At 39.3% G+C, this 27,460-nt stretch overlaps 1 long non-coding RNA gene across 1 annotated transcript; it reads left to right on the forward strand.

Annotated features, from left to right (window-relative positions):
- Nucleotides 1–56: 56 nt before the first annotated feature.
- LOC131495845 (uncharacterized) lies at nucleotides 57–13,917 on the forward strand. Its single transcript, XR_009254157.1, has 3 exons — nucleotides 57–248; nucleotides 3,408–3,493; nucleotides 13,390–13,917. It is a non-coding gene; the product is annotated as an uncharacterized LOC131495845 (long non-coding RNA).
- Nucleotides 13,918–27,460: the final 13,543 nt, after the last annotated feature.

Raw genomic sequence — 27,460 nt, forward strand, 5'->3', positions numbered from 1 at the left:
CCCTGCGGGGGCAGGGAACTGGGTGAAATGCAGGAGAAAGCTGGCCGTGATTTGGTAACTGCTGCAGCTGGGTGATGGCTACATGCCATCCATTATTTCATTTTCTCTCCTTTGCTATAAAGTTAAAATTTTTCAGGGTAAAAGATGAAAAGGATCAACCAAATCAGAACTGAAAAATTTTAAATGAAAGAAGATGTATTGCTTCCTTCAATACCACAGAAGATGGTCTCCACAGAAATTCATTGCTGGTAAGCCCAGCATAAATTCGAAAAATTGCAAAAGCAAGTACTTTTCTCTAATGCTCTCCATCAGGGTTCATTATTTTACTTTATTTCAGACTATAAGAGCACAGAAGTCTAAGAACATATTTATTTATTTATTTATTTTGAGTGTGTGTGTGTGTGTGTGTGTGAGCAGAGGAAGGCAGAGGGAGAGGGAGAGAAAGAGAATCCCAAGTAGTCTCTGCACTGTCAGCGTGGAGCCCGATGAGAGGCTCGAACCCATGAACTGTGAGATCATGACCTGAGATGAAACCAAGAGTCGGTCAACCAAGAGACGCTCAACCAACTGAGCCACCCAGGCACCCCTTGTATTAATTGCTGAAAATCATCTTCAATGTTACAAGTGTAACGAAAGCGAATTTGTTATTTTCTTGGGTGTGGATGGATATTGAAATTTTTAGCAAGCTTTGTGTGAGAAAACCCAGAGAAATACAGAAGGCCAAATTTCCAACTCTTGCTTACCTGGTTCTTTTGATGGGAGTTTCTCTCACCATTACCCTGCTGGAGAGAAAAGATCATGACTTGACTGTTAGAAGGCCTAGGTTTCAGTCCTGGCTCTAATCTTTCTGAGCTTTATATATTTAACTGTAAAATGAAAGACTGTACTTACTTCACAATGCATTTGTAAGGCTTAAGTGAAAGAAAAAATCACTTACTTGCATCAGTAAATGCTCAATAAATAGTAGATATAATATATACTTTATTTTTCCTTTCCCAAAGGAATAATACTTACTACATAGGTTGTTAGCTTCAAATGAAATAATAATGTATGTCAAAAGGGTTATTGTTATTATTATGCTTATGTCACCACTGGGTCACAGGACAATGAGAGCACCACTCAGCAGACTGCTTATCTCATATAGGTTTCTGAGAAACATGGGGTTCAGAATTTGTTGGACTTCCAGAGACCTAAGTGGATTGACATTGCCTATGGAAGCCTGCTTATTTGGGTGAGACTATTGCTGACTTGTTGGCACTCAGAGTGTGTTTATTGGAGTGAGTCTGCCCTTGATTTTGTCTGACTTTCAGAAATGAATTATTGACACTGGGTGCTTGACTTGAAAACTGTGTTCCCTGAGGTGAGTTCTTGATGGATGGAACACGTGAAAATCTGCTTCAGATGATTATTTGTCCAAGGCTATAAAAGGATGAATTTGTCCTGAGGTTTGTTGAGGTTTTAGATTCTCAAATCTTGCTTTTCACCCACCTATCCATTTACTTAGAAGGAATAATATATATTATATCCCCTGATGATGAATACCAAGCAAGCTACAATTCCTAAGAGAAGGGAAATGAAGAAAACAATACCCTACTTAGGTTTTTAGGGTGGACCAGTATGTTTTCACTGAAAGAGGGAGAATTGAGAACATTGATTTTTCCATTTTGTAAATTCCTTTCATTTTGTCTCATCCATGCTCATCACCTGATTGGTTAGAGAGCTGGAATTTGTTGCCGAGTGTAACAATGCAAGTGTTTAGCTAATTTCACTAGAATTACTGTTGGTGAGAGAAATCGATAGTCCTAGGGAGGGAAGTGGGGTAGTCACCAATTCAACTATTTCCAAGAATATTGAGACAGTTATCTATAAAAAGACTCAGTCTCTCCAAACTACAATTTTTTTTTCAGGTATAGAGGTAGCCAAACATTTTTTAGTAATTTTTCATTGCATTCACAACTCATTACAATTCATACACAATTCATCACAGTTGTATTTGTTTTGCCTAATGGAGCGTCCATTGTGTTATTTCCAAGCAAGTGACAAACAATGAGACTCTCAGGGAGGATATGCCACATAAACCCACAAAACTCAATGAAAGCTATAGGTCGGTTTGCGGTTCTACTCTTAATTTCTTACCCCTGTCTACATTTGCTCCTGTTGGCAGAGTATTATTCATTATCTACTTCACACAGCCTTCCTGAAACTAGATCTTTCTTCAGAATAAATATGTTAAGCCCTGAGCCCAGAATAAAGATGTTACTTCAGCTCTCAATGTCCTTCCATGGTGCATTTGACCTTAGTCTTTCCCCTGGCGCTTAGCTTCATATAGGGTTGAGCGAAGACATTTGGGCACACCTGAGGCAAGGTGATAATTAGTAGCTCTTAAATTTGATACACTTTCTTGTTTGCTCTTTCTTTTTATTCAATTTGAGTTGGTGTAGGACCAATTTACATGACACCAGGTGGAATAGAGGACTTGTTAATAAACCTCCCTTTAACTAACTTATTAGATAAACTGACACTCTTTCTCTTTCTGCTAAGCAAGATGACTAATGTCAACAATAGACCAAGCTCACAGCTAGTAGGCTACTCACGAGCATACAACCAACCTCAAGGAGCTCCCACCACTCCTGCCCAATAGTGACCAGAGCTTAGTCTTGTTTCTTTTCAAAAATGATTTTATACAAGTTACACTTGTTATGGTGATTATGCAATTTAATGAACTTTTATGCAACCCAATGAAGTACAATGCAAAAGATTGAGATTATTGCTTCTGTAAAATTTGGATTGAATATTTCAGAAAGACTTGATGAAAACGGGGGCCAAAATATCTCTATCCAGTTGATGTATGTGAAATACGGTTTTGGAAAGAAACTTTGTTTCTATTTTTGTTTTTTTTAATTTTTAAAAATTTATTTATTTTGAGAGTGACAGAGACAGTGTGCTTGGTGAGGGGCAGAGAGAGAGGAGACAGAGAATCCTAAGGGATCTCCATGCTGCCAGTGCAGAACTGGATGCAGGGCCTGAACCCACAAAACTGCGAGATCATGACCTGAACCAGAACCAAGAATCAGATGCTTAACCGACCACGCCACCCCAGTGCCCCACAGAGAAAGTTTTAAAAAAAACTTGAAAAATTTTTATGCATTAACTTACAATTGTCTTAAATTCTTGTTCCACTTTGAAGAAAGCCAAACTTGAAATTATAGCCCATATATTATAAATGTGTTATGTGGTCTATACAAGAAAGAAGCTGGACAATAACAATAGATTCATACTCAAATAAAAGCTCTTAATCCTATTTCAAAGACCAGTGCATTTATATCTTTTAGTTATAGTAAAATTCTAAAATAAAATTAAAGTATTTTTTTTACTTTAATTTCCTCTTTTTTTTTTTTTTGATTGAGAAATACCAATTGTATCAGATGAGGAAGTTCCTGTCTGTGTCAGAGTCACCTGTTGAGGGGATCATATTGGTATTCTCAGGTTACAGGTATGTATGTATGTACGTATGTATTTATCTGAGGTCACGAGCATTTAAATTCTTCTGTCTCATGATCTTTATTTTTCTTCCTCTATTGGTCTTCTGCTTTTCCTGATACTTTCCCTTAACATATTCATTCCCCATATTTCTTACTTAATTCTACCACCAGATCTGCTCAGGAACGTGGGCATTCTGTTATTCTGAACTGGACACATCGCTGCTGCTCCATCTACCCATCCTGTCCTTCCAATATGCCATCTGGTCCAGATTTTTTCCTTAATATTGTAATCTCTCGCCAGTGTTCCAGTTCATCTAATCGGTGTCACGAAATGCATCTCTTCTAGTCCTGGTCTTTCTGCTAATTCTAACATGGAATTTTAGACCCATGTTGGAATGACCTACCTGAAAATCACAGTCAGAAATTCAAGAATAAACTGGTCTCCAGACAGTAGCTAATTATAATAGCAGCATTAATAGAACACTAGTGTTTCCCCCCCCCCCCAATGTTGTGTTCTCAACACTGGAAGTGATCAATATAGGTTTGTACAATGGACTGTTGAACAGCTATGGCATGTCAGGAATTCTATTGACTATGTCCTATTTAATGCTTTATGAAGTTGATATTAACCCTATTTTAAAGAAGAAGGGTGGTTTTGAATCCATACCTGTCTGACTACAAAGCCCAGACTTTGAGCCACCAAGAAGGTTTTGATTAACTTTGTTAAAGCAAATGCTAAAAATGTTATATTTTAAAGTAAAGGTTAAAATAAATTATCCATCCATTCATTTATTCATTCTCCCATTTTAAACACATCCATTGGGTCCCCTTTGTTTGCTAGGCACTGTTTTTGATGTTTCTGAAGATACAGAGAAAAAGATAAAGTCATTGCCAATTTAGAACTGGCATTCTAGTGAGAAAGGTTATGAACAAATAAATATAAAATATGTTAATGTCAGATAATGGTAAGTTACTGAAGTATTGTGGTAGAACTTGAAGAGCTAAGAATTTGATCGAAGAAACAAAGCATGAATATATAAAAGGTTAAATGGTTAAAAGTGTCAAGCAATCTAAGTAAAATAAGAGTCGAAGCAAGACATCAAAGATGAATTTCTATGAAGCGTTGTAGAAAACAAATGATGGAAGTGTAGAAGGGGGAAGATTGCTCTGCAGCATTCTGGGAAGATTTTGGGGAGAAGACTGAAGAGTAGATAGGATTTGGCGGGTTGGAGGAAGGGCAGTGAAAACAAGTTAATTGTCTCAATGAGACAACTGAAAGTTCATTTTTCTGCTGATAGTTGCTAAACGTGACAGATTTAAAGAGTGTAAGTTTGGCCCTCATGGCTCTTAACACTAAATCTGAAGTCCCGTTCAATTTCATCAACCTGACCTCAAAAACATGAACATAGTGCCTAGAGGTTCATGCATCAATTTCTGAACCTCAACAGATGGATATGCTTTAAAAAAATGCAAACAAAACACTACATTTACCATGCCCTGTAGAGTATGAAAACCTAGCTGACATTCTCATTTACTCATCATCCGTCTCCTTTAATATGTCATCCATCATTTGCTCCCATTTCCCTTAAGAGCTCGTGAGACGTTGGAGTGCAAATAGCCAAACAGTCAAACGCCTTCCATTATTTCTCTGATGGGAATTCAGAGGGGGAAGTCAGGTCCTTTTGACAACAATGGCCAGTGCACAACAGGGTCTTAAGGCAGGCTGAATCAGGAACTTGACTTTGAACTAGTGGAACACTCCTCTGGTGGGTAGGGTATTGAATGATGTTTGGATGTAGGACACAGCTCTGTATCTACCCAGGGATTGGCGTATTTGGAAATGAGGTGTTGCCAAGCAACCATTCAAAAAAGGAGCCCCTTTGTCCCTGCTGCCTGGAATTTGAACAGATGTCCAGAAGAATAGGGCCAGGTCCTTTCACACATTCCCTTGGAATCCTAAAAAGGTACACGCAAATTTAATCCTATGGGCCAGCGTGCCTGAAACGTACGTAGGGGAAGCGAGAGAGTATGTTTTCAAGTAATTTGAAAAGGAAATGATAGATGGCTTTTTAAAAAAAATATTGCCAGAGAAATTAAGAAAAGAACAATGGCATATTTTAAAGAATGCAACCAACAATATATCCCTATTGGACTGTTATTTAACTTCAGCGATGCCTTAGGTGTGAAGGACACATTTAGAGCTAGGGGTGTCAAATTTAATTTCCAGGCCTCAATAATTGCCTGTGGAGCCTTGTAACCTGAAGACTCAATTGCCTTTTTAGTGGGCTGTTTTTCTACTTGTAACTTTTTTCAGGGAAGTTTTGCGGGTGGGAGGGTGATATGGGGTGCAGGTAAAGATAAAATTCACAAACGCGTGCGATATGTACCTTCTTCAATTCTTCAGAAATATTTGAGCTAGTCTTGTTAGAGGTAATGTGTTCTAAAACTTAAAACTCTCATGATTGAATATATTAATATTCTAATCAGCAAATAAATAAACTTAAAGTTGATTCAATGAGTTTATATTATGCTTCATATAAGTCACTGTGCTATGTGCCATGAGGGATATGAATACAGACATTATATACATCCTTCGAGAAGAGCCAGTCTTACTAATGTCCAAAACAGAGTTTAAAAAAAGAAGCAGAAAAAACATTTTATAGGAAACTTCAGTGGTTGTGTTTATACACACATACTTGTTCCAAAACTTCTACCAGAGTTCAATGGAGTCAAAACAGTTTCTGTAGGTGGAGCCCATCTTATGAGAGATTAGATTCTAAGGCAGAGGAAAAATGAAAATAGTAAAATCTCGTTTTGTCTCGAGTTGTGCATCCTTTTACTTTCTCATAGCATCACCACCACAGGCCGATTTTCCTCCAGCCTTGGAAAAAGTTGCTTGCTGTGTCCAGCAGTAAAAATTGGTCTGGGTTTAGGGGCCTTACTTAGCCCTGCCCTTGGTCCTGGGCATGAGGAAGAACTTGATCTGAGGCATGTATTTTAGACCACCTCCCTAAAAATCACAGAGTAAAGAACAAATAAGGTAAATAAAGACATTACAAATGCATGACAGCTTCTATCACTTGGGATCCAAAGCTCAGTGTGGGTCCAGCATGATCCATAACCAGGGCTGGCTGCATAATTTGCAGGGCCAAGAGCAAAGTAAAAATGCCCCCTTTACAAAAAAGCAGGAAGAAGGGCTGTGAAAGATACATATGAAGATATCATTTCCTTCTGCCGGTGTGTCCCTCTCTCTTGACCTGCAGTGGTGTTTTTAGTTTGCCCTTTAATGTTGCCCCGAGTAAATACATTTAAAATGTGAAATTATTAGTATGCATCTTACGGTTCATCTTTATATTGTGCAAGGCCAGTCGTCAATGTAAACACTGGAGCATTTAGCTTATATGCAGAATTACTGAAATTACACAATCTGCATTTTGTGGTTCAACCCCTGGAGCTGGCCAGGAAAGTGAGAACACAAGCCAGACTCAGAGCGGTTAGGAGAAGGAAGAGAAGATTCCACCCCCTCCCAATCCTTCACCCCCAGGCTTGGAGTCAGCTAAGGGAGTGCTTGGTAAGGGACATACTGGTTGGGATTATGCAGGGATGCAAGGGAATCTTGAACAAAGAAGTATTGTTTCTCAGTAGTGCTGCGTGTCCACAGTATTGCTTCCCTTCCTGTCCCAAGTTATGGTTCTGGAGATATTTCAGAATTAGTGTGGTATTTGCACCAATTGGGCATAGTAGCTGAGAAACATGTTCGCATTCTGAAGCATTTCTTTTGATCTTAACATTGTAAAATGTAGGCATAGATATAATGTGCATCAAATGAGATTTACATAGGCAGCTAGGTAACACTGAATGCTTGAAATGTGAGTAGTCTTTCTATTTAAAAAAGTAATGATTTAATTAAGTGTTCAAATCTTTTCAGCTCCATTTAAATATTTTGGTGCAGAGTTTACATAAAGATGAATTATAATTTATATTTTGCCTTTTAATTTTAATGGGTAACTTTGAAAATAATAGGATAATTTTTATAACTGTAGACACAAATAACTTTGACCTTTTTTGCATACTTTAATTTATATTTTTATAGACTTTGTATATATTTATTTATTTATTTTACTTCGTATATATTTATATTTTACTTTGTACTAGAACAATATATACTAAAACAAAACATTTTTTTGAAAATCTTGTTTGTAACAATATAATTAGTGATTTCTCTGAAACAAAGGAAAGAATAATAAATTTTTATGGGATAAATACATAATACTTTATGAGTTGTGTATGCCTTTGCTTTATTACTCATCCAGACATCACCAGCCCATAAACACGATACCCCTACGTGCATAATAATAATTAAGTTCTGTTGTCTTTGATGTTTTGCCAACTTTCAGTCATAAAAGCCATAGCTTTATTCACGTTTATGTTTTAACTTTTGTCAATATGAAGGTATAATTTGCAAAGTTCGGGGGTTAGAAATTTTTTTTACTTAACTCTTTCTTAACTTGATTTGTAACTCTTAAGTGTTAGACATATGGTTTACAGGTCTCCATTTGTAGTCTTCCCCTGGGCCTCGAATGTTAGGTGAAGGCCTGTTGTTTTATGAAAAATTTGTCCCTTGATCTATAAATATCCCACTCATGGTAGAGAGTTGGCCTTTGTGAATGGGACCAATTGAGGAGCTAAAGATTGAAATGTCTCCCTTCTCAAGCTCACTCTGGAGTAGGGACTCTGAACTTGAACAGTTAGTAAAATTACTCACATTGCCTAAGTTGACTTTTCTCTTTGACCAGACACATATAGTTGAATATCATAAATTAAATGTCAGCATAATGCTGTTTTCCTGTAAAACAAATGCTGACAAGAGTGAATGTTCCATAATTAATGAGTTGTTTAATTAAATCTGTCATGCTATGGTTTTGCTATCATTTTATGATTTTAGGGTTTGCCTTCATTCATGGAGTATTTCACTGAACACAATTTTATTGTTGGCCATGGAAGTCATGAATATAAATAAGATATCCCATTTTTACTTCTGGCAAGCTGCTAGATGAAATATTAAAGGGGTCTTCGCTACAATCTAGTCATACCTTTTAATAAATGGCTAGCTTCACAGGAAAAAGAGGAAACTTCACCATGTCTTTCACACTGTCAAGAATTGTGAAGAGTCTGAGACTTTACCCTGCTTTCAAGCTGACAAGTTGCCTGTCACAGTTTCATGGACACTGGTAGAAGACATGAGATACCTGGATCAGAGACAATGGACATTACTACTTACAACACAGCAGGCAGTATGAGCCTCGTCTTCTGCTAAGTTCCCTCATCCTGCAAGCCTCATGGTGTGGTGGAGAAGCCCAGGTGGATGCTCAGTGTGCAGTGGGGTTATATCATAGTTGAGGAATGCACAGATTAGGAAAACCCAATCTTTTAAAAGGGCTATTAGCAAACTTGCTTGGCTTTTGCCCTGGAGGGAGAAATTAGGTTTAATATTCTGGATAAATCTTCTCTCTGCCTTAGATGGAGAGAGCACCTATAGCTTCCAAGGCTGTTTGCTTTGCAAAAGTCCTTGAAAAGATAGTTTAGAACAAAACCTGTCAATGGTCTACACAGGGAACACACAAAATGAGACAGACTCATGGCTTAATTTCTCCCAACACCCTCCAAAAATAACCTAATAAACAAACAAACCGACCAAAAAACCAGTTAAAGGTGGACAATGAATGGTAAGAAAATGTCATGTGGGCTTACTCAAAGGGCAAATGCCAACATTGGAATACTAAGCTTTGGGCCAGCAGAATGATGGGAGAGTTAAGACAGAATGTTTTGGACTCCAAATGGAGGGAAAGGGTTCCAGGTCAGGGTCCAGTAACACTGACTGATTCTCAGCATAAGCAAATGGTTCTGAACAACAGCAAAAATAACAACAAAATGCTGTGAAAACGAAATCATTAAGAGTAAGTGCTCTTAATTACCATATAATAAGACCAAGTAAAGAACATATGTTTCAGAATCACCAAACACATAGGGAAACAAGCCACCATGAGTAAGAGTTATTAGAAAGGACAATTTTTTAGACCCAAAGCAATTCAGACATTGAAGATTTCAGATGCAGAATATAAAATAATTTTTTAAAGTGTTTATTTATTTATTTTGAGAGAGAGAGAGGGATAGAGAGTGAGCAGAGAAGGGGCAGAAAGAGAGAGGGAGAGAGAGAATCCCAAGCAGGATCCAGGCTATCAGTACAGAGCCCAATGTGGGGCTCGATCCCATGAGCTGTGAGATCATGACCTGAGCCAAAACAAAGAGACGGATGGTTAACTGAGCCGCGCAAGCACCCCTAAAATAATTTTGTATAGATTGCTTATGGAAATAAAATTTGGACTCACAAAAATTAGCATGAAATAAAAGATTATAATAAAATTATCAGATAAATCCAAATAAGAACCAAATATAACTTTTAGAAATGAAAACTATTGACACAGGAGACTTCATGGATGGGTTACATGGCAGATAAGGCCAGCATAAGAGAAAAGTAAGTAAATTAAAGAAGAGATATAAAAATAATTATATAGAATTAAACTCAGTGAGATGTAGAGTGGAAACAAAAGAAAAATTAAGAGATAGGAAAAATGGAATGAGATTTAACGTAACTCTAATCAGAGCCCCAAGAGGAGGTAATAGAAAAGAGATGATTATAAAGAGACAATGATATGATTTTTCTGCCCTAATAAAAGCACTAATTTTCATATAAAAGAGTCACAATTAATAGCAAATGATAAAAAGATGTTTACGATAATATTTCACATTGTGGAAAAACACAAAATAACGAAGATGAAAAGATCTTAAAGCAGTAAGAGAAATGTCAGTTTTGTACAAAAGGGCAATAGATTTATAGGAGCCGTCTACACAACAACTGTAGTATTAATAATATTGTGAAATAATATCTTCAAAAGTCCTGACACCAAGTAATCTTTGGCCTAGAATTCTGTACAGAGAAAAACGCTTTCGATGGTAAGAATTGGCTCAAACTGTCAGTTTGCTATTGTCAGATGCATCTCTAGATTTATGCTTTTAATACATCACATTCGTAAGCTTCTGTTTTATGTCTTTAACATGACTATGAGTTTCTAAGACTGGGAAGTGTCTTACATTTTTATATCAATAAAAAGTATATTTCTCATTGGAGGTGGTTAATGGAGGGCTTCACGACTCATTGACAGACTAATTGGTATAGCTACTGGGATTATCTCTAGACACCAGGGACCATGAGTCTATGTCCTGGGTAAATCACCGTTAGACGTTCATGTTAGCTTTTTGGTAGCACTAGACCTAAATGTGTAGGGTTTGGGGATGCCTAGACATATTTGCATTAGGGATCTTCAAAGTGATAATAGAATCTGTATGCCAACATGACATACAAAATACTGTCTCTCTTGAAGCTGACATTCTAGTGGCTGTAGACAGATGAAAAATTACCTAAACAAGATTATCTCAGCTAGTTCTAAATTCAGTGAAGGAAAAAAAAATCAGAGTACCATGTAGAGAGTGATTGGAGGTGGGGGTGAGAGGCCATGTGTGGCTCAGCGGTCAGGTGATTCCACTGGGGCATCTACGTGAATGAGAAAGAGCATGCCATGAGGAGTATCTGGCGAAAGAATATTCCAGGCAGCGAGTACAGGAAGAACAACAGATTGAGGTGTTTGCGTTTTTCAAGTAACAGAATGTGACTGAGCTTTAGTAAACAAAGGGAAGCACGTGAGGGAAGATTTAGGTGAGGAAAGCAAGGGCCAGATCCTGTGGGGCCTCAGAGACCTTGGAAAGGAGTATGCGTTTCATTTTAAGTGCAAAGGGAAACCACTGGAGGGTTTTAAACTGAGGTTGCTCATATTTTACGAAGTCTTTCTTGCTGTTGAATGGAGATTTATCTCCTTGTAGGGGAACAAGAGCACAAGAAAGGGGGTCATTTTGAAAGTCTTCTAGGCAAGAGATGATCTTGGGCTCAGGTGGTAGTAGCAGCCAGACTGACTGACTGACTGGATAGAGGGTTTTAAAACCAGTTGTTGGATTGGAAATCTAGTGTGACTCTCCTTAGAACACACATGACTTCAAAGTTTCCAAACGTGTCACCCAGCTCTGGTAGGACCTTGGCAACACAGCCCTCTCTTCCCTTCACTCATGTGGTCTAGTCACTTTGATCTTCGTCAGTTCCTGGAACCCACCAAACTGGTTCCTTTTGGACCATACACTCTACCCTTTTGTCCTCACTCTAGTCTTCTCATCCTTCAGGTCTTAACATAAATATCACCTTAGAGATCTTCCCTAACTACCCTAGATAACTATAGAGTCCTCTCCTGCTCTCCTCTATCCCTTCTAACTGTTTAATTTATCCATTTATTTGTCTACCTCTCTCACTAGAAACTTTCTTGACAGGGACTACGTCTCCTTTGTTCATAGTTCTGTTCCCGGCACACGTGGTACTCGGTAAATAGGAGTAGCTAGCACCTTGGAGCACTGAATACATGACAAAGTATATCCTAAGCACGTTACATATATTAACTCATTTAATCCTTCCAACAACCATAAGAGGTTGACTATATTATAATTCACCTATTATGCCTGAGGGAATTACAAAAAGTTGAAGGAACTTGCCCAAGTCCCCCAAGCTAGTGGAGCTGTGAATTTGGGATGTGGATCTAGGCAGCCTCTCTCCTGAGTCTGTGCTCTTGACTGTTAGTTGTTCTGCCTTCAAGATAATGGATAAACCAATAACAATGAGACTTGAGGCTCCCCTCAGCTCTAAGTGATGCTTACATTTTTTTTATTTGAATAAACAAATGAATGCCTTTCTGGATGAATGGTAACACCCGAACAGTTCTTCACTCCACGTATGCCTTTATTTAAATGACTCAGTGGAGAAAATGCCATTTTCCAGCTTCTGCTCCCTGAGATTGGTTCTTTTTTTACTCCTCAAATAATTGGATTGGGGGGCGGGGGGCAGGAATGATCTTACTCCCACTGCTTCTCACCCCCTGGTGTCCATAGACCATGAGATGTTGTACATTTCAATGAGCTCTGCTACATGGAAGCTGACAGTTTTGCTGCCAAACTTGTCTCTTTACTTCTCTGAGTATATTTTTGAGCAATTAAAAAAAGGCACCCTTTAAAAATATGTATAACATGGTTTTCTCCATAGCCTGTTGGTTCCAGAATGATTTACATACACAGCCATGACTGGGTGAATCCAGCCAGGTTTTCCCCGTGTTTGTGGCCCCTGCACACAGCACAGTGCTTGGCACATCATGGGAACTCAATGCCTATTTGTTCAGTGAATAACGAACACAGCATATGAAACCAATTAGATAATTTTGTCCATGTGGCTCATTTGGTGAAATCACATAAAATGCATCCAACTGAGCATCTGTTACCTGCTTAGGCCCTGGCTGGTAGAACAGCAGCAACACTGAGGACTTGTGGCAGCCGGGAATCATGGCGTTGAGTTCCTGTGCTGTCCTCTTGCCAGTCTATCAATCCCTTGTTTCTTCCTTGACTCCCTGGTCTCCCACCTTTGCTCATTCCATGGCTGATTTCCTGCTCAGCTTCTCCAGCCTGACTCATGGTGTGACCTACTTTCCAGGCTCCGCGCCTACCTTCTGGTTCCCAGACTCTGACGGGCATTCTCCTTCCTGGCACTCAGCTCCTGTGGACAGATATCTGGGAACAACCCCATCCTGGCATGGTCGCGGGGGTTCTTGCCCTGATAGGTCTTGTCCTGGGTTAAAATGATCTGTTTTCGTCAACTGCCAAATTCATCTTTATTCTTAGAACATCTTCGGATGCGTGAGCTACTTTCTTTTTTGTATCTCTTTTGATAACCTCAATTCCCCCTTTCTTTTCTTATCTCCAGTTTCCTTGAAAATCTTGTTTGTTTCAAATACACATCCAGCCAGTCTGCGGACAAACACCAGTGCCATCCTGTTCCTTGAAAAGCAAACCTCATCTGTAACAAACTTTGTCTGGGTTATGAGTTGTACATACAGCTGGGCACAAAACCATGATCATCAAGGCAGCTTCTTCCAGTCCTTCTGGGTTGCCATCCTTGTGTTGCTGTGTGGCAAAAAAAGGGCAACGAGTATGAACTTTATATACATCAAGAAAGTCCTTGGATTTTGTCAGCAGGCACCTTCTGGACTATGAGATTGTCTCCCATTTGTATTTCCATTTCTTGGTTCTGCCAACTCTCCAATGCCTTTTTTCTTCAGGAAGAGGATATCCCCAGCACAGTGCTATAAAGTTTGGAAAAAGTTCACCTTGTGGGCATCCAGCATCAGAATTAAAGTCAATGGCATTTTCTCCTGAGGAAAGTCGGCTCTTCGTTATCTGTTTGCATCATCTACTGTTTGTTCAAGGTTTCCCCTCCCCAAACTCAGCATGCCCCAAGACATCTCCAAGTGCCATCAACTCCTTTAGCCTAGTGAGTTGTTTTTTCTCAAAGGTAATGAGAATTAACTCTGATATTAACTGAAGTGAAACATAATTAGGCAGGCTGCTCTACAGAAGGAATGAATTGCATGGAGCTGCATGAAAAAGAGGAACAATTTTGGATCCTCCGTTAGTACTCCTCTTACAACCATTACTGCAACTACCACCATGACTATTCCTCTATTATTTGGCCACATCACACTTTAAGTCAGATCCCACCCTGTCTTTTTCTGAAATATCCAGCTGAGCCAGGCACCATTTTGGAACTCTCTTTTGAGTTAATTCAGAAGCCATCATTTTCCCCTATCGTTGAAAAATCATTTGGAGTAAGTCCATTTCATTAGCATTACAAGGTTGGAAGAGATCTTAAAAGTTTACCTCATACTCTGTTCTGGTCTCTTCCCTAACATTCTTGCCAAGAAGGTGCTGGCCTCTGAGGGAACACTTTGGGGATGGTCTGTTCTCTGAAACATCAGGAGGACCTATCTTTGATCATCTTTTAGCTCATTCCTGTTGTTCGTTAACTGTGGTTGAGTAGCTAAACACTCTGAGAGGGTTGAAGGTAAGTATTGTAAAACAGGCCAGCCAAGTCCCATTGCATAAAATCAATTTGCTGTTGCTGGAATTAGTCTGGCACAGATACCATTCATGTTAATAAGGATCTTTTTGAATTTGCATCTTATTTACGTGAGCCAGTGAGAACATCAATTGTTCTTCTATTGTAAGTTAACAGTTTTGCATACTTGAGAAGCAATGAGCCTAAACAAAAAGGAATTTTCTTCCAGTGGTTTGTGTTAGAGCCAATAAGAGCTGCAGCTCATACCATGTGCAGAAAGGATTTACTGGATTTCAGAACAAGTCTCGTTGTTGCTTTTTGCTTATTGTGTTAGCCTGAGCCCCTCTCGTACCAGTACTAACCCTTAACTAACACTAACCATTAGGCAAGGTGTACTTTCTTTTCTTCCTGGAGCGACAACTCATACTTAACACATGCCATTACAGATAACTGTTTTCTTGTATTAATTACTAAAAGGAATGGAGCTTTCCTCCATTTCCTCCATTTCCAATGGAGCTTTCTCATATTTTCTTGTCAAAAAGCTAACCTCACCTGTAAAAGGATGCAGTCATTTTGGGAATAATATCTTGCATTTACAAAGCATGTTTTGATATGAAGCACATCCCTTTTCCTCTCTTGCTATTTTATATCTCACTGGTCAGAATTATAAAGGGGTAACACTCAGAAGTAAGAACACTGATTAATGAAAAGCCACGGAATTCAGCTTTGGGAGGACCGAGCCTGGGAACTCTTAGCAACTCATGGCAGAGTAACTCTGGTGGTCCCTGAGCAGGACCACAGAACCACAAGCTTCACAGAAAGTTAGGCAATGGGTGTGAACAGCAGCCTCGTGACTCATTCAAGGGTGAGCTGGAATGGGGTGATCCAGTAGGCAGGAGACAACTTTTAAAGAGAAGCTAAACTGTGGCCAAATGACTAGTAGGGCTCTGTACTGCTGCTAGGAAACTCAGTTGTCTGTTGCACCCCCTTCTTAAAAAAAAAAAAAAAAAAAGGTTTGTTTGTTAAAAAGGCCCCAGGCATTGAGTTTAGGTACAGGATTGGACACATCTGGAAGATATAATTACTGAGCTTGCAATTAGTAAGTACAGTATTAACACACATGGAGCAGATTCATCTATTTATCTCATACCTTCTGTGAGAGTTTGAACTTTGAAACTTATGTCTTAATTTTTCAGTTGGGAAAACTTGTAATTATTGAATTGTTTCTTGGAGATGAATTCTCATCGGGGTGGTGTAATGTGGCTATTGTGGACATGATCTGATTTGGTGAAGCCTGTAAGTTTCTAAGCCCTCCAAAGGTGATTTCTTTAGACACAGAATGGTCTATGAGAGTGTGCTTTGACACCATAGTACTATAATGTAAATAATTATAATTGTATTTTAAATAACGTAGGCCTGTGAGTGAAGTAACTTCTGTTCAAAAATGTTACCCAATGAGTGACAATCCACCGATGCTTTTTCTAGAAGATTGAAAGAAAATGCAATTAACAAGTTTTATATATATATATATATATATATATATATATATTCCAGAAATTAATATATATAGAAATTTATATAATTGTGTGTATATACACAATTACATACATTTATATGAATTTCAGAAAAATATACATGTGTGTTTATCTATGTAGGTTCACACTGGGATCTCGTTCTAGATATGCTTTATTAGTAGTTGACTGCCTGGCATTTAAGGATTTGAGGAGAGGTAGGCAGAGGGGCACTTCTATGAAAAAAGACTGTTCTCCTGTTGTTTCAGCCTGGGTGGAATTCAAAAGTATCAGAGTTTTCACAAACAGCCTTCTTCTCAAAGGTTTCTTGGCCAAGTTTTGATACCCCAAGAGGCTGAGGAAAGCATCTGACCTTCTGGGCACATACCACAGTGTCCGAACCTTTTTAGGCTGACCCATCACAGTGAATGGCCTCAACAAAATGGACAGCACCTTAAGCAAATAAGACAGCTACCCTCTAAAGACAGGCAGTCTTATACTTGAGTTCCTGTAAGAAATGGTCAATTCAAAAGTGTTTTCTTTTAACTGAGTTAAAAATAGTTGAAACTGAAATAGCTCATCCTATGAAACACTTAAGAGTAAAATGTGTGTTTTACTTTTTTTTTCTTGCCTTAAAAATGTGTTGCATTAGACGAATCAGGCCCTTGCAGCCAAGATGGAATGTTAACCATGCCACCGGATGGCAAATTGGAGGGGAATATGCCTTTCATCTTAATTATAGGCTGGACAAGGGAATGTACTATATTCTCTGCTATGTATGAGCAGAAGAAAACTTTCCCAGGGTATTTTTCTTTTGCATTTCTGACTCTTATTGGATTGGAAGCTTGTCCATGTGACCCAGCAGGGTCCATTTTTCCATAATAAGCCTAAAAATATGCCAGAAATGTTTTCTTTAGCACAGTCTATGAGTGTCAAACATGAAAGTGACAGAACTCTCTTTCTTGCTGATTCGATTTCACCTTTTCCTGGAGAAAGTTCCACTGTTATCCTACCATTCTCTCCCAATGTTATTTTTCTGATAGGCTCCATAAACTGAGGGGTAATCCAAATTGGAATAATTGGAGACATTTATTCCACGTCCCTGTAAAATACAGATTTTTTCTTTCTTTATAGTTGTTTCTAATGACTCACCTTCAGTACATGATAGCCCTTGAAATGTTTTTCCTGTAATAGGAATGCATTGTCACTGAGTCATTCATACTCCTAACTGGGATCTGTTATGAAATGAATTGCATCTGGAATTACATTTAGAATTAGGGGTAGTCCATGACTGTAACAGATTATAAAGGAATGATACACTGAACAAGAGCATGTACTTTCCTAAGAACAATTAGGCTGAATCAAGTAACACCCATATCATCAGTGGTAGGCTTTATTTGCAAACCTTTACTTCTTTATCTGCAAATTGGGTATATAAAGTTGTTGTAAAGGATTTACAAATGTAATAACATATCTGATGTATTTAGCATAGTGCCGAGGTTATTTTAAGGAGAAAGACTATAATTTCTAATTAATTGAATCTCTATTGAATCTCTATTGAATCTATTGAATTCTATAATTTCTAATCAATTGAATCAGTTAACCATAACTTGGTTAGATTAGATTTGATTCTATAATTCCCTGAGTAAAAACACTCTTACTATGGTTGGGAATATTGTCCAAGTCTTCTCCTGATTCGTAGCCACTACTATTTTCCAAGCCATTTAAACCTGTGGTTCTAAAACGGAGGCAACTTTACTCCCCAAGCAAACATTTGTTTTTGGCTGTTGTACTCTCGGAGCACTGGGTCCTGCTGGCATTCAGTGGGTAGAGGGCACGGATATTGCTAAACATTCTGTTAGACCCAAGACAGCCCCACAACAAAGAATTATCTAAGATGTCAAGAGTGGAGAGATTGAGAAAACCTGGTTTAGAGTAAAAGCTTTAGGGCCTGTTGTTTGTACTGAAGTGTGCTACGGTAGAAAGCATTCAAAGAAACAAACCTATTAAATTTCTCCCCATGCCTCATTTATTCCAAAACAGTTTTGATTGCCCACTATATTCATCGCTGCATTACTGGTGGCTGAGACAGAGTCTCTGTCTCCGAAGCCAATGTGCTTCCAAAGAGGCCGTGATGCTGGGCGATGGGGAAGAGACAGACTGAGGAATTTGCTAAAGCCTCCTGACGGTGAATGCATGCATTTAATACTAAAGATTAAAAATAAATTAGAAGCAGCTTTAGATGGTCTAGTATCATTCCTAAGACTAAAGGAGAATTTTCCCAACTAAATTCATCTCCACAGCAAGTTGATATTTTTACCGACTTAGGAGGATTTTCCTCGCTTGCAGTAATACGTAGAATCCAGCCTGTCTATGGAATAGCTGCTTCTTTTCCCAGTCCAGGGGTTGCCAGATGCCAGGTATGGAGAGTGCCAGATTCAAGGCTTACAAAAATGATATTCATTTAAAAGAAGTTAAAAGTCTTGTTTTTACTGAATTCAAAAATTAAAAGTTAAAACTTTTTTTTAATTCAATAAAAGTATTTTGTTTTAGCCTCACATATTTTTTTAAAGCTCTCAGTCTCTCTTTACTTTTCAGGAAGTATTATCTGCCTCCGTCAAACTGCAAAGAGTCTGTTTTTAATTTAGAAATCTAAATTTCTATGTAATCACATATATTAACCAATAATGGTTTATAGTGTACATTTTCCCCCACATGTATGTAATAAGTGTCTTCAGGGTTATTCCACTTCTTCCTCACCTCCCGTGTCCTAGATGTGTTTGTCATAATTTGCTTGTGATGGTTTCTTTCTGATGTTCCCAAGATTAATGGGGCATTTGGCTCACCACATCCAGCTAAGGTGCTTCCAGAATCAGAGGAATAAAACAGTCCAGGTTCCTATCACTTGAAGTCCATGTTTATGGTTCATTCCACACTGAAAAGTTCTCAGCCACATACTATTCTATTCTTGGTACCGATAAATAATCTTGCTTGTATTGGCATGTTCTTTTCAGATTAAATTTTTATCAGTACTCAAATTCTTGATGTTGACTGATGACTGATTGAAACTAGAAAAATCTTAGGAAATCTTAGGGTAAAAATATCTACAGACAGCTACACTGCACTTTATTTTAGTTGATACATTAGCTTAAGACTATGCCCACTGAATAAAGACTGTGCAGTGGAAAAAACACTGTAAAGGGAATCTATAGATTCTGGCTTTACTCCCAGATGTGAACTAGGTAAGTTCGTTTAGTCCTTCCAAGCGTCCAGTAACTCGTGCATAAAAATGGATGGATTGATCTTAATGCTATCAACTATACTTTGGTCAAAATAACACCTCATTCGAAGTAAGTGACATGCCATAGGAAGAGGTCTATAATTAAAATCAGAGTCCATGTAGCTACCTGATTCAGTAGTAACTTGTATCTTAGCAAAAATACCAAGAAGGACTCTATGATCTATGAATATCTGTTGGCATCATAGCTCCGTTTTGGAGAGCCACCCCTGAAGGCTCCTTCCACCTATGCTAATAGTCTTTTTGTCATGTGAGTTCAGTGCTCTGATCACAGGTGATTGCGTGATGAGGCTGGGAAAGCTCCTGATACAAATGTAGCAACGTACATTTAGCTGATGGCCCCTAAAATACCCTAATGCATCTCTTCTATACCATAAAGTAAATGGCTGAGCCAATTCTTCTTGAGAAGCTCAGTTTGAGGGGAAGTTGGCAGAGGGTAGAGTGGTGGGGAAACTAAGAACCATAGGAAAAGAGCAATAAATAGAAGGGATGAGGCATCAGAAGCCATAAGAAAACAGAGTCCATGGAGCGATAGAAGCCCGAAGCAACATTTGCTGTCAGTAAGCAGACACCCTGAAGAACCAGTTAACGCTTAGTACCAAATGTCTAGCCGTAGGTGACGTGTTCAGAAAAAATACACCCTTGGAAGCATAAAATAAAAACCAATTTTTTTAGGTTGTGAAATCATCATGTCTTTATGATATCCAGAAGAAGAAAATAATGGGATTAAGTGGGATGCATCGCTAAACAATGCTAGTTATATGCCTGTGACGAAATTTGATCCAATGTCTCTGTTGGTGCCTCTGCAATTTACCTTGACTTTCACTCTGGAGTTTAGTGAAGTTTGGCTTGCGTTAGTTAAAATGTAGTTGCATCATCTCTGGGTATAAGTACCAGAACTCTGATATCCCATATTCTTTCCCCTTCTTCCACCTCTCTTCCTCCTCTCCTTTCGTCATTATCATGTCTTATATATGGCTTTTTAGGCTGCAAAAATCTGGAAGTTGCTAACCATCCCTCATACCTCTTTGAATTCCTGCTAGCAGCCTGGCATGGTGGCCTACACATAGTAGGTACTCAATAAATATTTGCTAAGGTAATGATGAGGTGGCAAACAATAGAACGAGTTTTTAAAACACCCACAGTTTCGTTGAAACACTTTATGAAATGCATAAGGGAAAACATATTGGGAAAAAAACTGAAAAAAAAAATGTATGTGGGCAAGACACATTGAACATTCCTTGGGGTATCCATGGCTCTGGTTACCTAAAGTCATTGCTGGGTCATGCATTTACCAGAGGTCAAAGCTTAGAGAATGCAGCTTTGAAGGTTCTCTGCATAAGGGTGTAATTTCAAGTTACTAATAACTCAGGAACACTTGATCTCTTTCCTTATTCTTGCCCAGATGAGTCATTTTCTTGGTAGTTTACCTTGAGCTCCTCCTATTTATACACAGCAGACTAGCTGGCATGGAAAATTGTGTGCCTCTGTCTTTTATATTGAAATATATATCTACATGTATTTTTTTCTCCTTCTACTCTTCTTTTGCTCATGTTCTCATTTTTCTAGTTTCATTGTCTTGCCTAAAACTAGAGAAGTCTCTTCCAGGGTGAGTTAGTCTTACATCTATCGTGAAGGTAGGGTCTCTACCTTTGATTGAATTCATTATATAAGAATAAAAAACCAAAAAGACCCACTGCATTGTTTCCCAAAGACTTGTCCAGGAGAATTTCCACTTCTCAGAGCCCCATTTGTTTTCTAAATCCCCAAAGAGAGATTTGACTCAGCAAAAAATGAGTTTTGAGCCTTCTTCAGCAGCAGCAACAGCAGCTGTGCTGTGGATCTTGGCTCCAGGACTGGCCTAGTTATTCAGCAGATACTGTCCCAGCCAAGCCCTGGAATAGCTTTTAGCCACTGCCACAAATGCTGCCTACCAACTGTTGCCTAGGTGAGGAGAGCCTTGGCCATAAATCCTGGCACCCTCCCCTTCCCCAAATCTGCCTGATTCATTTGTTCACACCACACCTTCAGAGTGGAAGGTATGATTGCTTGCCTCGTTGCTTGCTTATTCTTTCCTTCTCTCTCTCTCTCTCTTTCTTTTTTGACCTGGCCAGTGATCCAGCCAAAAGTGGAATTAGGGAAGGCACCCGCACCCATGGATCACCAACAGACAAAACAAGAAAAACTACTGCTGCTTATTTAAAACTGTCTTTGTGTTCTTCAAAATTTCTTTCACTTTTTTATTTCGGAGAGCATCTTGGGCTTTGAACCAAAGTTGATTTTCTGTGGGTTTGACTTAAAGATTTGTCTTCTCTGAGTCTATGTAATTGTAGGAGAGGTAATTGCTTAGAAATGGTGTGACACAGAACTCAGAAATCATTTTAAAAGATTGATAGATGTGACCACATAAAAATAAAAATGTTATACATACCCCACCCCCACCCCCCACCCCCAAAATTAGAAAACACCACCGGTGAAGTTGGAAAACAAACTTAATAGGGAAAATTGCTTGAAACTCATTTCACAAGCAAAGGGCTAGTTTCTTTAATGTATAAAAATCTCCTGCAAATCATTAAGAAAAAGATCAATAACTCAGTTAAACAATGTGTGAATAGAAACTACAAGGAAATGAAATTAAAATCATTTTTAAACATATGAAAAGATACACAAACTCATTCTCTTTTTTTAAGAAACTGATTTTATTTTTTTAAAGTTTTTTTATTTTGAGACAGAGACAGACAAGTGGGGGAGGGGAAGAGAGAGAGGGAGACAGAGGGAGAATCCCAAGCAGGGTCCACACTGCCAGTGCAGACCCTAATGCAGGGCTCAAACCCACGAAGCCATGGGCTCGTGACCAGAGCAGAAACCAAGAGTCAGACACTTAACCAACTGAGCCACACAGGTGCCCCTTTCAAACTCATTCTTAATATGGGAAATATGAAATAAACTACACAAGGGTACCATTTTTTACTTATCAGACTAGACAAGGCATAAATATCAGTCTTACTGCTAAGATTGTGGATGACCAGCCATTTTTACACCATGCTGCTGAAAATCTGAATTGTTATGACTTCTAAGGAAGCCATTTGGCAAATGCTATCAAAATCATTAATGCACACATTTGTTGACCCAGCAATGCTGCTTCTAAAAAATTATCCCATATGTATACTAACCCTTGTGTATAAAGTGGCATGTATACCAGACTATTCCTTGAGGCAGTGATTATACAGCAAAAGATTTTAGATAACCCAAATGGCATAATGTTAAGCTATTAAAAAGAACAAGGAAGCTCTTTGTGTACTGACATAGAAGGCTGTGCAAAAGATGTTATTAATTAGAAAAATTGAGGTGCATAATACTATGTATGGTATGTTTTCACTTGTAGAAAAAGAGGAAAAATTATAGACTGACACAGGGTATGTATTTGCTTCTATTTGCATAAAATATCTAAAGGCAGGATACACAAAAATCCCCACACTAAGGGAATAAAATGGTTAGGGTATTTAAAATATTTTATGCAATGTGAATGCCTCTCCTAACAAAAAACTGAAAGCAAAATTATTAGAAAAGAATGTGTCATAAATTAAGGGTCAAATACGAAAGAGTGGCAGGAGCAAGGAGGTTTATAGCATGTGTCACTAGAAACAATGGGTGCCAATTTTTGCCAATCTCTTTTGTCTTAGTTTGGGCTGGGATAATATAACACCAGACACTGGGTAGTTTAATTTTTTTTTTAATGTTTATTTATTTTTGAGAGAGAGAGAGAGAGTGTGAGCAGGGGAGGGGCAGAGAGAGGGAGACACAGAATCCGAAGCAGGCTCCAGGCTCCGAGCTGTCAGCACAGAGCCTGATGAGGGGCTCGAACCCACAGACCGCGAGATCATGACCTGAGCTGAAGTTGGACACTTAACCTACTGAGCCACCCAGGCGCCCCTAGACCAGGTGGCTTAAAGAACAGATATTTATTTCTCACAGTTCTGGAGGCTGGAAGTCCAAGATCAAGGCGCCAGCAGATCCAATGTGTGGTGAGCACAAGCTTCCTGGTTTGCAGATGACCATCATCTCATTGTATTTTCATTTGACAGCACGTGAGGAGGGTTGGGGGGAGAAAGAGAGGGACAGAGCTCTCCTGTCACTTCTTATAAGGGCGCTAATCTTATTCATGAGGACTGCAATCTCATGACTTAATTCCCATCATGTTGGTGGTTAGGATTTCAACATAAGAATTTGGCGGTCAGTGGGGCGGGGGGGGGAGACAGACACGCGGTCCGTGGCATCCTGACACATGCCTTCTTTAATATTCTACTTTCCAGACTTTGCCTTTTCTTCTCCCTAATTCTCATCAATTTTCTAAATACATTCTGCTCTAAATTTCCTTGTCCTATAATTATATATTTATTATTCTACTGATCTATGCACCATGCATTAGCTTGCTGGGAGCTTAAATGACATTACATCCTATTTGTAGACTTCATTCAGGAGACTGAATGAGATTTTAAAGCTGGAGGCCTTATTCTGAGAACGAGTGGAGACTAGAGTACGGTTTTGACTTATACAGTAGAATTGGACGTTAAGAAAAGATTTAATCAAACAGATCCCTTACTGTCTGAGGAAATTTCCCTATAAGGGACTGGGCTTAAGCTAGGTATGCTAACCAGGTCCAAATGGATGGAGAAAACCTTTCAATCCATGTCTTATTTTATTGCAGTTGTGAAGAACTACCGCTGAGTAATAATAAACGATTTATGAATGGTCAGAGAATTCCAAGTCACCTTGACCAGAAAAAGTCCAGTAACCAAGAACGATTTACTGGTAACGTGACCTTGTTGAAAACACCAAATCTCTCAGAATCCCAGCATCTTCATTTATGCCATGGGGATGTTTCTGAGAGACCAAATAAATTATAAATAAAGATAGCATCAATTCCCACTGTGGTAGCCAGTCTCCAAGATGGCCCCAATGATCCTTACCTCCTGATATTTATGCCCTTATACACACCTCCCATATCGTATCAGGGATGGTCTGTCACGAATGATAGAGGTGGTAGTATGCCATTTCTGAGGGTAGGTTGTAAAAGTTCTGTCTCTCTTCTTGTCTCTCTGTCTCTACCTGTCTCTCTGGGCCGCTCATTCTCTTTAGGGGAAGTCAGCTGCTATGTTACAGGCAACCTTCAGAGAGGCTCATGTGGTGAGGCGCTGAGGCCCTCTGCCATTGCCACATGAGTGAGCTAGGAAGCAGATCCTCTATCCCTATCAAGCCTTCAGGTGACTGTAGCCCTGGCCTACACCTTTGAGTACAGTCTTTTTTTTTTTTTTTAATTTTTAAAAAATGTGTATTTATATTTGAGAGAGAGAGACAGAGAGACAGAGAGAGAGTGGGTGAGCAGGGGAGGGGCAGAGAGGGACAAAGAGAGGAGAAAGAATCTGAAGCAGGCTCCAGGCTCTGAACTGTCAGCACAGAGCTCAGTGAAGCCCTCAAACTCACAAGCAGTGAGATCATGACCTGAGCCGAAGTCAGACACTTAACTGACTGAGCCACCTAGGCCCCCACCTTTGAGTGCGGTCTCATGAAGATACCTTGAACCGGAACGGTCCAATTAATCTGCTTCCAGATCCTTGATCCTCAGAGACTTTGTGACATAACAAATGTCACTTTAGATTGCAAAGTTTTAGGGTAATTTGTTTGGCTGCAGAAGATAACTAACACGGCCACATAACAATAACAATACTAACTAATCACTCCGGTCCCATTTATTCTTCACAGAAAGAACTCCATGGTGATGCCAAAGTCTACCTGGGTACAGTGATTCCAATGGAACGATTGTCCTTCTGACGCACCATTTAGCTCCATTATGCACTAAGTCAAATACTTGTCTCTTATGCTATGTGGTCCTGATTAACTGCCACTCCTAACACCCAATACACAAGTCTCACTGCCCCTTCAGAAGACCAAGGCCCCTGACAGGAACAGAAGTTGTGTTCATCTTTGTTGTTGCTGATACTGACCCACTGCACCACATCTGTTGCCTTGATTCCGCTTCGAGGTGGTTTTCATGAATTGTGCTGTTTTAGCCTGCAACAACAATTCCTAGAACACCCACAAGGACTCGGTAATGGAGGGCACTAACAAACTTCCATCATTCGTGCCTCAGTCTCAAACTACTTTGTGGAGTCACTTGGGGCTTCCTTGCCTTTTGGGGCTTTTTTCTTACCCTTTGGGTTCTTATCTTGTCTCTGCTCCCTAATTCTGGTTTTCTATCCTTTTGGTCACCTTCAATAAACATCCTACTCTATTTTGCTTGGCCCTGGGATCTTTCCCTCTGGGTGCTGCCTCAAAATGGTAGAGATTTGACCATATTTACCTTGGCACTATAAGCTACCCTCAGAGAAATTCTAGATTTGTTGACTGTTCTTACCTTTAAAAGGTTGCCTCTGAGTACCTGGCCTGAACAACACCCGGCTTTGCCCTTTGACTCTTCCATATGATCCATGGGGTTATTCACCCATTATTAGTCTGGCCCAGGGTGGCTTCTGCTCCTTTCTCCATCTTTAGATTTCCCAGTTTTACCCTGTTGCTTAGTTCAAAGCTCCTTCTTGACGATGCTTTCAGTGGCTAAATATAGATTGCAGTGCTCCTCAACTGTGGTTAGCATGAAAATCGCTTGGAGAGCTTGAAACATATTCAGAGAGCCAGGTCCTATTTCCGACTGATTAAATCAGAGTATCTGGGTACAGGTCTCAGGCATGAATATTAAAAGCTTCCCAATTGATTTTCATGAGTCACCAGATTTCAAAGCAATAATATGGCTGAGCGAGCTCAAACACTACACTCGGTAAATGCAAGGCATCTGGGAGCCAGATTCACCCTCGGGTGGCCGGTTTGTGACCTCTCACCAGAGGGTGAGTTGACAGTCTTGCTAGGAAGCCAGGGTCTTTGTTTGTGTACTCCCACAAGACGCTCCAGATGGGTGAAGGAAACAGTGAGCACAGAATTCAGAAGCAATTAGCTGGCACATAAGCTCCCAGGGCAGGATCGCACCAAGAGGACATCTGATAACCTGTGGATAATTAGAAGTTCATGGTGAACAAACCATTGCCAAAAGATGGCATCGTGCACATCTGTTGTTTGGAAAAAAACGTTGCAGAATTTTTGACTTGGCGCTAGGAATCCCAAACCATGGCTAATGGCATTTTCCTCTGAAGAATTCTGTTTGTGCACATGGAGATTCAAGAAAGAATGAGCGTCGATGCCATAAGAAAGAAGGAATCAGAGGCTTGCCTTTCTGGGGAAAAAATGAAAGTACTGTTGTCTCCAAATACAGTTCTTTAAATATGTTTTTAATGTTTATTTATTTTTGAGAGAGAGCACGCACGCGTGTGAGCGGGGGAGGGGGCAGAGACAGAGGGAGCAGGCTCCAGGCTCCGAGCTGTCAGCACAAAGCCTGACCAAGGGCTCAAACCCACAACCCGCAAGATCATGAGATCATGACCTGAGCCGAAGTTGGACACCTAACCGACTGAGCCACCCAGGTGCCCCAACTCCAAATACAGTTCTTAAACTAACATGTGAACAAATGGGCATATCTATGGTATTGTTTGCAAGAAATACAACGTTGAGAATATGGATTTCATCTTTCAGTTAGTGCGAAAAGCAAGATTCTCAAGACGAATAAAAGATCTATGCTTAAATAGATTAAGGCAATTAAGCTTTCAAATTTATCTCCTCTAACACATTTATAATGACGATGGCACTTTTAGGGATGCTAATATGCACAGTAAATGCTTTCTAAATTTTTAAAACATCTTGACAGAACAGTTTATGATGTTTCAATATAGCCATCATCACTGCGCTGCTGATTAATCAGAGAAATGTTATCAATAACTTAAAATTTTTGGTTTGTTCTATCCATAAGCTAGATGCGTGAGGGTGGATGAAACTCCATCCTTGGCCTTGATAAACACAATTCATGTGTTGAATATATAGTGAATATATTGAATGCATGTGAATACTGTAAAAGAAAATTCAGTATTTGAAATTGGGAGTTCTTAAATGTGTCTTAGTATTCTGGGCTCCTTCCAACTTGGAGGTCCAGGTTGCTGGGGGTGAGAGCTTCTTGGTGGGGGTGGGGGGG

Source organism: Neofelis nebulosa, chromosome 15, assembly GCF_028018385.1.
Source record: "Neofelis nebulosa isolate mNeoNeb1 chromosome 15, mNeoNeb1.pri, whole genome shotgun sequence".
Taxonomy (NCBI): Eukaryota; Metazoa; Chordata; class Mammalia; order Carnivora; family Felidae; genus Neofelis; species Neofelis nebulosa.